The 14,752-nt window shown below is 34.2% G+C and overlaps 1 protein-coding gene across 6 annotated transcripts in view; it reads left to right on the top strand.

Moving 5' to 3' along the window:
• The window catches only part of LOC143241756 (EPM2A-interacting protein 1-like), a 33,888-nt gene continuing 19,136 nt past the window's right edge, over positions 1-14,752 (top strand). For 2 of the 6 annotated variants that reach the window (XR_013022267.1, XR_013022270.1), the window contains exons 1-3: positions 2,310-2,485; positions 2,855-3,040; positions 6,007-11,892. The gene's annotated coding sequence lies outside the window, so the exon portion shown is untranslated. Of the gene's footprint in view, positions 571-2,309; positions 2,486-2,854; positions 3,041-4,579; positions 4,898-6,006; positions 11,893-14,752 lie in introns of those variants that run through there. The other 4 variants (XR_013022268.1, XR_013022271.1, XR_013022272.1 and 1 more) reach the window with 4 other exon arrangements.

Raw genomic sequence — 14,752 nt, 5'->3', positions numbered from 1 at the left:
ACTGAGTTTGCTATCTAATGTGACCTTAGGCCGTAATTGATCATATCACTGGTATTTTGTTACCTGTATATCACGTGGTCGTGATATGGGCTTTGTTGCCTATTATGAGCTGATTTTGCTTCTGAATATCACCTTATGTGTTTGTGGTCTCAGGAACTGCTTTTGAAGATGTTCGCATGTACAACCCATAATGTTCATACAATATGTAGATTTATATATCTAGTTAACGCGCTAAATTTATGGAACAACGAGACGTCAGTCTCGTAGTTAAGGGTGAAAAGCCAGAAAACACGAGAGAATTTGCTATGAAATATTTCCAGAAGTTTCCCAAACCAACGTCTCAAAAGTTCAACTTTATTCTATAAAACATAAACACAGTCGTCATTAAGTTTGATGAGCAAGGCAAAATGTTACTTCCACTCTGTCATCATTTTATATATATCGCGAATCCTAGTGTCTTCCCGAGCGATGGTCTGTTTCCCACTTGCAGCGGCCGCTTCCCGCGCTTCCTTTGAAAAGCTTTGCACGTGGGTAAAGCTCAACATTCACTTTCGAAAGACGGGAGAACAGGTACGAAAAATTTTAATTCACAACCAAGATATTCTACATGAAATTATTAGGAATTATCCACGCTATCATTAAGATTTCAAAATGTCAAACATAAAGAGTAAAAATGTAAATTTACCATATATTATTGCTAAGCGGCTCTTGGCATGACAAAAGTGCTCAATAATTGCTTTTCGTGGTTGGTGTTATAAGTATCTCAGAGCTTTGTCTCTAGGTGAAACTAAGAGTACCTTTTTAAAGTCAATGAAATAATTTCAATAGACAGATTAACTTAAACTTTACCCGTCACTAGGGACAGATACTTTTACTAGATTAGACCTAAAATAACAATTGCTAGTTACTGATATGATAAAGTATGCCTTATAGTTCCATTTGGTGAAAGACATATAGCACTAGTTAAATGGAATATTCAAAGACACATTTGTACAACAACATTACTTAAAACTTGCAAAAATTGGGATTATGGCCGAAAATACCGCTACTATCCAACTGATGAAACAATACATTATACTCATTACAAGAACAGTAATATTACACTAGCTATGTTCAATACCTGGTTGATTTTCAGCTTTGGCCGTAAGTTGATATCAACGGTACAAGTTTTATTTCCTGTCACGAATTTGTTGCCCAACTGATTACAGTACAAAATTGAAGACATAAATAAGTCACACTTACTGGCCATGGTCAAAATTTTAGTATCTAACATACGTATAGTTCCCACCTTACCATGTTCTGAATTTTATTATACATGTGTGTTTATTTCCCAGCCTATGATGGTATGAGTCGTACAACCTAGCATGAGTTTGACATCCAGTTGATGAATGATATCTAGTATTTATTTTCTATTGCAATCTTACGTTTTCTTATCTGACATGCACTTACACTCTACCTGACATTGTTAAGGGTTTTGTTACCTATCTAATCATGATAATAATTTTATTATCTATCTAATCACGGTGAGGATTTTGTTATCTATCTAATTATGGTAGTTTTTTTTTTTTTCTTTTTTTACTTATTTATTCACAAGCAAAATTACGAAGTACCTACCTTCAGTGATGGGAAAACTTTAAGTTAATCTCTCAATTTAAATCATTTCATAGACTTTAAAAACAGGTTTGTTTCACTCGAGAGACGAAGCTCTAAACTGCTTGTACCACTCACCTCGAAAAGTAATTGTTGAGCATTTTAGGCATGCTAGGAGACTCTCAGCAATAACATACTGTAAATCTACATTTTTATTCTTTAAGTTACGTCACGTTTCAAAATGTGAATAATAGTGTAATTAATTCATAATAATTTACTGTAAAATATTGTGCTTGATAAAAAAAAATTGACATCAACATTATTCATATCTGTTCTTTTGTCTTTTCAAAAATGAATGTTAAGTCTTGCCTGCGTGCACAGCCTTTCAAACGGGAGACAGACACTAGAGTTCTTGTATATAAGATAGTAAGGATTATGGTATCTAACGCGAGCTTTGTTCTTTCTTGGATGTGGTACATATTTTGTGTTTTTTAGTTACCAACAGTTTATCAACAACTGAACATAGTACACATTTTATATTTGTTTACTCACACGTAATTTATCTACGACAGACCATGGCACACGGTGTATTTGTTTACTTATCAAAAATTTATTTACAACCGAACATGGTACACGTTTTGTTACAAAACGAAAATTTATCTACAATTGGGTATATAGTGTACATTTTAAACCTACTTAGAGTTTACCAACAACTGGATATGACACACGTTTTGTCCTATACCGAAATTTTACCTCCAACTGGATGTTATATGAGGTTTAGCAACTCATGTGAACTTAGTAGTACTCTGTTCGTGATAAGAATATGCTGTGTGGTGTAATTTTTAGCCTCCAATCAGCCATGAATTGTATTTCATTACCTTCTTATGTATTTATGGTAAAAGTCTTGTTACCTAATATGTCCTTTGTTACGTATTATAATTTATTTCGGACAAGTCTCCAATTTATTATGTTACGTATGTTAATGTTATTACTACTTCAAGCAACCGAAAATTTGAATTTGAATTTAGCAGTTAATTAATTGTTCATATGTATCAAATTTATGATATTTTCCAACAAGATTAATAGACACAGTTTCCTTTTTTAACACAAATATGTTTTAATATACAAACATAACAAATAATACAATTTATAATAACTGTTACTACTAATAGTTATTACAAATGATGGTTTATATACAAGAGTTTTACAAACTAAACTTAATCTTATATCCGGTTTAAAACTCAATATTTTATCGACGATCTAGGTCCGTGACGAGCAAATTCATTCTGAGTGGATATTGTCACCCAACTCGTTTCAGCTAGCTAGTTTGATTGGCATCACTCTGCTTACAAACTCACTTTTCACCGATGAAGATATTTAACACCTTGGTAGAAATTCTAACGTCCGAACTAATTCACTGAAGTTTAACTGCTTGTAATTCTCGAAATCTGTAAGTATTCCTGGTCAAATTCTGCATTTTTCTATTAATAAGCGTTAATCACAATTATAGCTTCCTAGACCCACAGCACACTGACTGTAGCTGTTCAATAATAATAATACCATTTGTCTCTCGGCGCGTCGGTTTTTATATAACAATCATCCGAGTTTCTAGAATTGTCAACAATGACCTGAAGTGTTTTCGTAACAAATATTGTTGCTTCTTGCTTTCAAGAATTATCTACTAATTTCGAGAACAGGTGGGACTTGCGCAATACACAATCAAGAATATACGTCACGTGAAAAAGGTGAAAATACAGAAACAAGCATAGGCACGAAAATAAATGTTCAACGGTAAATCCATTACACCTGAATAGCCAGCTTGTCACTTGATATGAGTTTTACTACCTAATGTGGTTGTAGTACTCAAGTTGTCATGATGTGAGCTTTCTTTCTTAGTATGAGGTTTGTTCTCATGTAAATGTCTTGTTATCTGATATGTCCTTAGTGCTCAACTTGTTACTACGTTGGATTTGTTTTATTAATGAAATGCGAGCTTAACCTTTCACCTATTCTGAAGAAAGCAATAAAGCTAACGCTTGAGAGAAAACTTTGTGAAGAACCTATAAACCGTTATTAGCAATAATGATGAGAGATTACAAAAGCAGAAACTTGAAAATAGCAAGTAAGGAAAAGTAAATAGCTACAGTGTGATGTTTGGTGACGTCTTTAACATGTTCTAAGTTTCTAACCAGTATTATGGGAAACGAAAATGTGTACCTCAGATGTAAATACATTAAACTTTATGCTTAACATTTTAGTATTGCCATCTGAAAGTACCTATTTAGAGAATAGAGTTTGTTGTTAATGTTGTTATATTTCTGACACGTTGTAACATACAATGACACGAAATCGATTTTATCAAATCACCATTGAAAATATTTCGTCTCGGCACCAGTGGCGTATTTAAGGTTGTGTGGGCCCTACATCCCACGTAATTTTACATATAATAAAATTATCAATGGACCCCCATTAAGAACATTGGCCCTTGGGCTGAGCATCCTCTAGCCCCTACCTAAATACGCCACTGCTTAGTAGTTTAGCGTAAATAATTACAATTTAAATAGCTGAAAAATAAACTGCTAAAAAACATGCAAGGTGACATAAAGTGAAAAAAACAACAAATTTAGACAATTAGACACCTAGCAATTTATCTCTTAACGAGGATATATTCACTTGTTTGTCAAAGCTTCTGTAAATTGCAAATAACTTCAAAACATGCTTTAGCCATTAGAAATTAAACCTAACGAATTTTCTGTACGACTTGCACATGAAATTAACAGTTGTTTACATTTTAATTTGATTGTTTTTAAGCGCAAAATAACACAAGAGACTATCTCTGTTCTGCTCACTACAGTCATAAAACTGAAGATCTAGCCACCGGGAGCAATTTAAAAGTTAACTGAATATTAGTATGTATCAGTTGCAGCATTTAAAACAAATAAATTCGCACCATTTCTGATATTTCATAAGCCTTTTACTTTTTAGTAATTATATTGCTTATAACCATTAGGATATCCCTCCGCCTTTCTATATGACAGGTTTTAAATTATGAATATATTATATACGTTAATTTATCTGTATGGACCTTTATGACAACGAAAATTTCCAAAGCAATATTCAAGAACTCTTAACTCTGCCTGTGTCAAAGTTTTTAAGAATAAAAGCAATCCAAATGTTTAGCTGCCTTCCGTCTAGTCTTACACTACTAAATTAGTGACGGCCAGCGCAAATGGTTCACGTGTAGTTTTGCGCGAACTTAAAAAACAAACCAAGTCCTTAACTGATTTGAAGGTTTTCATGGTTACGGGTAAGTACGACACTAAAAGTTGTTCTGTAAGAAAAGGACGTGGTAGAATTTTGCAAAGTCAGACCTTTTCACGTTTCGTCCTGTGTTTATAAGTTATAGTGAATAGAAATTTTATTTTCACTGCCTTATTTGTGGTTTATAAGTTTGAAAAATGTAAAACTCATTTCATGTGTGTTAAGAAACTCTAGAACATTTCTCTACGAATTTTTGTATTGCAGAGAAAAGCGTACATTTTGATGTAACACTGATACCTTGCCCGTTGATGGTTTAAACAAGAAAACAGTAACTGTAGAAAAGAAAATTATATTCGTGGAGAAATGTCCTAGAGTTCCTCAGCATGTACATGTATAACTTGTATGACCGCAGACTCGAGTTTTTTATCACATGATATTATGCCCTGTTATTCAGTTAAACTTTAGAGTTCACTATAATTATTCAAGCTTTTTTAGTTTTCATTGAAGTTAAAATTACAGGTATTTATAAATAGTATCATAAACATTTAGCCACGGATGGTTACAGAAATATTTCCGGAGGTGAGGGGGGGGGAAGCAAAACACGTGTGTAGGAGATCAGCTTTTACAGAGTAAGTCAAGAAACTAAAAGAATTTGTGTTGTGTGTGCAGAAACACCACATTACAGCTTTAATAAAAGTTTTTAATAGTATTTAGTTTCACTATGATGTTAAGTTTGCGTCATAATTCGTGCATTTTGTTCTGAAGTGTAAGGGGGCAAATTATCCCTCTTGCTCCATCCCACGGGCACCCGTGTATTTAGCTTAAAGAAACTGAGAAAAAAAAAAAAAGAGAAAGGAAAATCGGATAACACAAATGGGTGTTTAGTAGAGAACATAGTTTGTGTGTTATATAACGAGGAAACCAACAGAAGCGAGACGAAAAGGTTGGTAACGAAAATCATGCGAAACGACATTTACCAGTGTTTGTTCAACACGTTGTGATATCAAGTTCTGTTGTACTTATAATAATTATTCGTTATATGGGCTGTTCCTCTTTTTCTCGTGTCATGTTCTATTGCAGTACGGAACTCTAAAGTATCATCTACATTTAAAAGGTATTTTAAAATGAAATATTTAGATATAATTTTTTTTTCAGATTTAAATGAAGAATCGTGTGAACAAGAAAATTACAAAACGTACTACAAGTTAAACAAAACAGGTGAAACACTCGCTAAGTTTAGATAGGTTTATTCACGAACACAAAAGCACCGTTTTGAGTAACACCTCTTCTTTGGGTTTACAGCGAGGATAAAACGAATGTTATGAGGTAGGGGTGTTTAAAAAAGGACAAAGAACATATTCTTAAGCTAAAAGAAATAATAAAAAAACATTGTAAAAGTAAAATATATGAATAGCAGTGTTAAAATAAAAGCAAACAAGAATATAGAGATGTTTCAGCTATAGGTAAATCATCCTCACGTGACATTCAATATTAAAATACACGAGAAAAACATAGTAGGGAAAGTGTAATATTCGAAACGTTTTCAATCAACTTTGTTTTCCTTGTAGATAAGTTCTAGGCTCTTAGTTACACTACATCGATTACTACCTTGACATGGCCATGATTTTATGTTAAATAAATTGCATACCAACAGTCAGGATTATATAAATTCAATTGCAGTATTACTAAAGTCAGGTATACATTATACAGTGTATTATTATATTTTAATAATTGAAAGTAATGTAGGGATACCCCATGTAAAGCTGTATCATCTGTGTATTCATGTTTGATTCATCTTTTTCTTCTTCTCACTGCCATCGTCCCCTGCTGGTACAGCGGTAAGTCTACATTAAAATCAGTGGTTCGATTCCACTCGGTGGTTTGTTTGTTTTGAATTTCGCGCAAAGCTACACGAGGGCTATCTGCACTAGCCGTCCCTAATTTAGCAATGTAAGACTAGAGGGAAGGCAGCTAGTCATCATCACCCATCGCCAACATTTGGACTACTCTCTTACCAACGTATAGTGGGATTGACCGTAACATAATAACGCCCCCACGGCTAAAAGGACGAGCATGTTTGGTGCGACGGGGATTCAAACCCGCGACCCTCGGATTACGAGTCGAACGCCTTAACCCATCTAACCATGCCGGGTCTTCCACGCGGTGAACTCGGCAGATAGCCCGATGTAGCTTTGCTATAATAAAACACATACTTTCTGCCATCCTCACATCGTTTCGTATTTATAAAATGTTTTTATTACTTGTATTGTGACGTATTATCCCAACTGAAAGTTAGTGTATTCTATGAATATGTAATAAAATTTAATGTTATATTCACTTATTTATTTTTTTTACTCTTCACTTTGTACATAATATAGGAGTTGACTTCATAAAATCACTGACTGTATAGTGTACATAGCATTAAGTATCCTACATGTTACAGCCACCATTAGTAATGTTTGTCTATTAATTGCTGATAATTTCTGTTACGCCCTGTACTTGAGCTTTCTAAAGGAACATCAAGCGTCTATAAGGAAGCTAAATTCAAGGGGTAATAACATCGTTTATACTAGGACGATAATTTTTGTTTTTGATTACTATTAAGCGATAACGTCGCGCACTGTCCAGAGACAATGAATTTAGGTTTAAACTAACGTTAGTGATAAAGCATTTGAAAGGTTATCTCGGCTGAAACAACAACAGATAGCATTATGGTGGGTTGGTTACTTTCTGGTTTGGTATCTTCGCGATAGTTTCTTGCCTTTTTTGCGGTTCGATGGGTACAGAAACAAATGGAAGTGAGTGACAATTATATTTTAACCTGTTGACTGCCAAGTATTTCAGCTGCTTCGGCAACTTCGAACCAAGTTCAAAATACATCTGTAATGATTCTTCATTTTGTACCGTGTTTCGTGTCGCCATTTTGGATCGAAAGTGAAACAGTTTGTAACTAAGTCAAATGCATGTCTTTAAAAACACATTGAGAACACAGTATTGAGAACGAATTAACTCGTTCGTGGCACTGTGTTACCGATCGGCTTGGACGAGTTATTTCGTCTGCGGCACTGAACAGGTTAAAGTAAAACTCTATCATTGTCGATTTTTTAGCATGTGTATTTGTATTATGTTTATTGAGTATCTTGGGCATCCCTAAATATAGATTCTACAGACTACGATGAAACAAAAAAATGTGTGAAAAGCAACACACGCGTATGCGACATAATTAGTAGTTGGATAAAGTTGGAAGAAATAAAAAAAATATAGGAAAAGAGTAAATTTTAGAAAAACCATATTAAAATGTTTATCAACTGAAAAACAACAACGAATAGTGTGTGAATTGAATATAAAATTATGAACATAGACCGTAAATTTAAGACGTGACTTATAAAACAAAAATGAACAAATAAACGTAGAGGTAACCAATTTAGTAAAAAAAAAAAAAAATAAATGTATTGATAAAACAATAAACTTCATTGAACAAGTCTTCCGTTTGCTTTGCAGGGGAGAAAGCTAATTCGAATCCATTTATACAGGCGCCAGCGACGGAACATGAAAATTTAATAACGTGTGTACGTACTGGTTTCGAGTGTCATTATTTTTTATATAGGAGATATGTACATACGAAATATCTCTTAACTGTTGACGTGTTTGAACAAGATATAGCAAGCACACCACCCTTTTCAATAATTAGTTTAATGAGATTATTATTAGGCCCACGCGTTCATTCTTTCATTGTTTGTATTTTCTTATTATACACACAAATATTTTGTTGCCTTTATTTTTGACCTACTTATTTTTTTGCGTAGTTGATTTAGTTACGCTGCCAAATATCGACTTACTACAATTTCCCTTCTTTTATATGATTTGTTTACTTATTCTAACTCTACCCAACAAATTATTGCAATTTTGTGAGTTTGTGTCATCACACCTTTCTTTGTTCTGTTTTAGCTTAAAAATACGTTCTCGAGACATGTGATTTTCTTTTTTCCCTAGATCTTTCCTCTCCTAAAAGCCATTTACTTTTTACTGGGCCCCCAGTGGCTCAGCGGTATGACTGCGGATTTACAACGCTAAAAACCAGGTTTCGATACCCGTGATGGGCAGAGCACAGATAGCCCATTGTGTAGCTTTGTGCTTAATTCAAAACAACAACAACAACTTTTCATTGGAAAGTCTGTGAAGGGCTGGTGCGATAATTCGGATTCGTGCATGAACGTGTTTTAATTTGGCGAATGTTTCATTTTGTTGTGTTCTATAAATAAAAAGTAATGCTATACCTCCAGCAGACAACAAGTTTTAATTTGGCGAGTGTTTCATTTTGTTGTGTTCTATAAATAAAAAGTAATGCTATACCTCCAGCAGACAACAAGTTTTAATTTGGCGAGTGTTTCATTTTGTTGTGTTCTATAAATAAAAAGTAATGCTATACCTCCAGCAGACAACAAGTTTTAATTTGGCGAGTGTTTCATTTTGTTCTATTCTATAAATAAAGAGTAATCCTTATACCTACAGCAGACAACAAGTTTTAATTTGGCGAGTGTTTCATTTTGTTGTGTTCTATAAAAAAAAGTAATGCTATACCTCCAGCAGACAACAAGTTTTAATTTGGCGAGTGTTTCATTTTGTTCTATTCTATAAATAAAGAGTAATCCTTATACCTACAGCAGACAACAAGTTTTAATTTGGCGAGTGTTTCATTTGTTGTGTTCTATAAAAAAAAGTAATGCTATACCTCCAGCAGACAACAAGTTTTAATTTGGCGAGTGTTTCATTTTGTTCTGTTTTATAAATAAAGAGTAATCCTATACCTACAGCAGACAACAAGTTTTAATTTGGCGAGTGTTTCATTTTGTTCTGTTCTATAAATAAAGAGTAATCCTATACCTCCAGCAGACAACAAGTTTTAATTTGGCGAGTGTTTCATTTTGTTCTGTTCTATAAATAAAGAGTAATCCTATACCTACAGCAGACAACAAGTTTTAATTTGGCGAGTGTTTATTTTGTTGTGTTCTATAAATAAAGAGTAATCCTATACCTACAGCAGACAACAAGTTTTAATTTGGCGAGAGTTTCATTTTGTTCTGTTCTATAAAAAAAAAGTAATGCTATACCTCCAGCAGACAACAAGTTTTAATTTGGCGAGTGTTTCATTTTGTTCTATTCTATAAATAAAGAGTAATCCTTATACTTACAGCAAACAAGTTTTAATTTGGCGAGTGTTTCATTTTGTTCTATTCTATAAATAAAGAGTAATCCTTATACCTACAGCAAACAAGTTTTAATTTGGCGAGTGTTTCATTTTGTTCTGTTCTATAAATAAAGAGTAATCTTTATACCTACAGCAAACAAGTTTTAATTTGGCGAGTGTTTCATTTTGTTCTGTTCTATAAATAAAGAGTAATCCTATACCTCCAGCAGACAAGTTTTAATTTGGCGAGTGTTTCATTTTGTTGTGTTCTATAAATAAAGAGTAATCCTATACCTACAGCAGACAACAAGTTTTAATTTGGCGAGTGTTTCATTTTGTTGTGTTCTATAAATAAAGAGTAATCCTATACCTACAACAGACAACAAGTTTTAATTTGGCGAGAGTTTCATTTTGTTCTGTTCTATAAAAAAAAAGTAATGCTATACCTCCAGCAGACAACAAGTTTTAATTTGGCGAGTGTTTCATTTTGTTCTATTCTATAAATAAAGAGTAATCCTTATACCTACAGCAAACAAGTTTTAATTTGGCGAGTGTTTCATTTTGTTGTGTTCTATAAATAAAGAGTAATCCTTATACATACAGCAAACAAGTTTTAATTTGGCGAGTGTTTCATTTTCTTCTGTTCTATAAATAAAGAGTAATCCTATACCTCCAGCAGACAACAAGTTTTAATTTGGCGAGTGTTTCATTTTGTTGTGTTCTATAAATAAAGAGTAATGCTATACCTACAGCAGACAACAAGTTTTAATTTGGCGAGTGATTCATTTTGTTCTGTTCTATAAATAAAGAGTAATCCTATACCTACAGCAGACAACAACTTTTAATTTGGCGAGTGTTTCATTTTGTTCTGTTCTATAAATAAAGAGTAATCCTATACCTCCAGCAGACAACAAGTTTTAATTTGGCGAGTGTTTCATTTGGTTCTATACCTCTAGCAGTCAACAAGACATCTTAGGTCGTATTCCAATACATTTTGCCCCTGTATCTTGAGTTCCAAATTACTCTTAAATTTGAATTTTATAAATGTCACTTTCTACAGCGAAACGGTTCAAAGGTATAGGTACATATTTGCTTTATTATTCACAGCATTGTTTACATAAAATCTACAGATTCAGTTTTCTTACATCCTCAAAACGATGCGCGTGGTAGAGTACGTAAACCGGTTTTGTTTTTTTTTTACTTTGTGTTTCAAAGTGATCTGTTTTAAGTTGCCTTAATATGGAGTTCATGAATATGATTACGGCGCGACGTTATAACTTCATCACATACAAGAACCGTAAACGACACTTAAAAATTATAAGCATAACTTATAAATTATTATAAGTTGTGTATCGCTGCAAAGATAGAGAGGAAGCGGCCTAGTTTAGTGTTTTATGAACTGGAAGTAAAACAATTCGTATTTAGGGTGATTTAAAACTTGTGTCAAGACCCATTTGTAATAAAACAGAATCGATTCGAAATTAATCGACACATTTATTATATCAGTACACCCCTTTCACATGAAATGGTCTTAGTCCCACAATGGCTTCTTGTTATCGACCTGATTCCAGTTTGCTGTTTAATATCCAACTATTGCTATCACGTGATCATATGAGTCACGCCCTGGTAAATAAGTGAAGATAGGAACATACATATTTTTAATCGGAATATGGGAGTGTATGTGTGTTTGAGAGGGGATTAATATGAAGTATTCAAGCGCACAATGACAATTTTAAACCAAAATCGTATAAAAGATACTGACAGATAGGCCTAAGTATATAAAATTCAAAGCACTAGCAAATGAGTATTTGGCAATAATGATACCGAAAAACTGAAACAAGAAATAATAAAAGGTGAGAAAATATTTTTGAACGTAAAATTCGTAAACTTAAAATGTTGCCGTATTTCCATGACACCATTTTGTGTGCCATCAGTTTATTTTAACGGTGAATGTTTAGAGCAATTCTTGCTAATGCCGTTTATGTTTTGAAATTCATTATAAATGTGCAGTTTTCGCAACTGTAGTTGTACTTGTGTATAAAACAAGCAATCGAGTAAGTATTTTTTATAAACGCTTTTTTATATTTTTGAAATATTGCTTTTCGCTAGGGTTACTGAGCACCATCAGGTGGATGAAGTGGTATATGTGTTTACAGTATCTACAGCGGGCCTCGTGGTTGGGGCGCTAGACTTCCGAGCTGCGGGTTGCGGGTCCAAATGTCCGTCACATCCATCAGCTGGGGGGATGTTAAAAGTGTCAGTCAAACCCACTATTCGTTATTTCAAGAATAGCCCAAAAATCAGCGTTGGGTGCTGTTAACAAGTTGCCTTTCCATAGTCTATCGCTGCTAAAGTAGTAACGGCTATTGTAGATATCTCTCGTGTAGCTTTGTATCATTTAGTTAGTTTAAATAAAACTATAATGGTATAATATAATATAAAAAAGGGGGCATATAGCTGTCTGTCTGATCGATGTAGAAAAGGCTTTCAATACAGTCTGGCACGCATGTCTGAGATCTGAATGTCACGTATGGAAATACTGGTTATCAAACTTCCCAGATAATAGGGACCATCGGGTAAATGTAGAGGACGCCTACTCGGAGTGTTTTACTTCTGAAGCAGGTGGGTGGTTAGGTCTATAGTCTTCATTATATATCCAAGTAACATTCCACAAATCAACACAAATCTCTGCTATACCTCTCAATTCGCAGACGATCTAGCGATTTGCAACAGTTTCCATGGCAGCTGCAAACTCGCAACCCGTTCTAAACGAAACAGCAGAATATTGCCATAAAAAGAAAATAAGAATGACTGTATCAAAAACACAAAAGTAAATAAACTTCTGAAAAACATTCCCTAAATCTGTTTGAAAAGAACCCTATTTCAGGCAACAACATCAACAAAAATATCTAGATCTCACTTACGACTCAAAATTAACGTGACAAAAACACATTAATGAAATTACAAACAAAATTTGGGGACGAGTTAATTGCCAGATAAGTTTGTCTGGCAACAATGGGAACATTAAAAGCATGCTGAAAATATACAGACAGTACATATAGCTGGTTATGGAGTATGACTGTCTAGTTTTGATTAACTTAGCTCCAAATAAAATAAAAAAAAAACGTTACAACAATTATACCTCCCAGTCACACTAGCAGGTCTGCTGACTCATACTGCTACAAAGCGGGTTTCGATATCCGTTGTGGGCAGAGTACAGATAGCCCATTGTGTGGTTTTGTGCTTAATTCTGAACAAACATTACAAAAATTAATCTTCACAAGTGCAACAGCTTCCTACTGGATTAAATGGGATTATTTGTAATATGTAAGACTTTAACATAACAAATGAAGCAACCTGCAAGTGATGAACATTGGAGATTATGTAATCATGATCGTGACTTTAACTGACAACACCGTAATTTATATAATGTTCAGCATTTAACAGTGCAACAAAACACCAGTACAATGAGATGAAAAAGTATTACTCAACCGATTTAACTAATATATTCAAAGGAAGTAAAGGTTTCTGTTTTTGAGTTTCGTACAAAGCTACACGAATGCTATCGGCATCAGCCGTTCCCAATTTAGCAGTAATAGACTAGAAAGAAGGCAGAAATTCATCACCACCCACCGCCAACTCGTGAACTACTCTTTTACAAAGGAATAGTGGGATTGACCTACGTTATAATGCTCCCACGGGTTAAAGGGCAATCTTGTTTGGTATGACAGGAATTCGAACTCGTGACACTCAGATTACGAGTCGAGCACCCTAACCACCTGACCGTGCCGGGCCCATTGTGAAGTAATTCAGTATGAAGTTGTCATGCTGTTCACATTTATGCAAATCTCGTATCCGATGTGTTGTCAATGATGTAATCTGAGGTGGAAGTGACTTGTCATTAAACATACGCTGATAAATAAACATCTGGTAGAAAATTTTCACCTTTACTGTAAAATATGGAATATGGTCCCGCTACAAGCGGCACTGCCGTTCCAATCTTAAAGTATCGTTCATAAGATTCTAACATGTTCTCAATCACTTTTCTGAAAAGATATTTCCAGAATATTTTTAATATTGGAAGTCACGTGATTACTTTACAGTATGAGACACGTCTTCCAAAAAACATTCCACGCATATTCGATTGGATCTAATTTTGATGAGGGACCAATCCCCGTTTTTTCAATGGATATATTGGTATCATCATTTACTAAGGTAAAGTTAGGGCTAACAGAACCAGCATTTGGTAGCGAAAGAGTTACAGAATATAGTGTCTATAATGTTTACCACTAGTAGTAATATCGGTGGTCTCTGTAATTGTTACTCTTGAACGCAAACGCACAAACTATTCTTCTCTTACCATATATTATATTTATTATATATTATATTATATTTATTCACATTCCTGCATTGTACTCGTTTTCAGATTCCAGGGTGTTTAAGGCGTTCGACTCGTAATCTGAGGGTCGCGGGTTCGAATCCCGGTCGCACCAAACATGTTCGCCCTTTCAGCCGTGGGGGCGTTATAATGTGATGGTCAATCCCACTATTCATGTGTAAGATAGTAGCCCAAAAGTTGGCGGTGGGTGGTGATGACTAGCTGCCTTCCCTCTAGTCTTACACTGCTAAATTAGGGACGGCTAGCACAGATAGCCCTCGAGTAGCTTTCTGTGAAATTCAAAAACAAAAATCATTCCTTCCAATGGAGTATAC

The sequence above is a fragment of the Tachypleus tridentatus genome, chromosome 2 (assembly GCF_004210375.1).
Source record: "Tachypleus tridentatus isolate NWPU-2018 chromosome 2, ASM421037v1, whole genome shotgun sequence".
NCBI lineage: Eukaryota > Metazoa > Arthropoda > Merostomata > Xiphosura > Limulidae > Tachypleus > Tachypleus tridentatus.
This window is presented reverse-complemented; position numbering and strand designations above follow the sequence as displayed.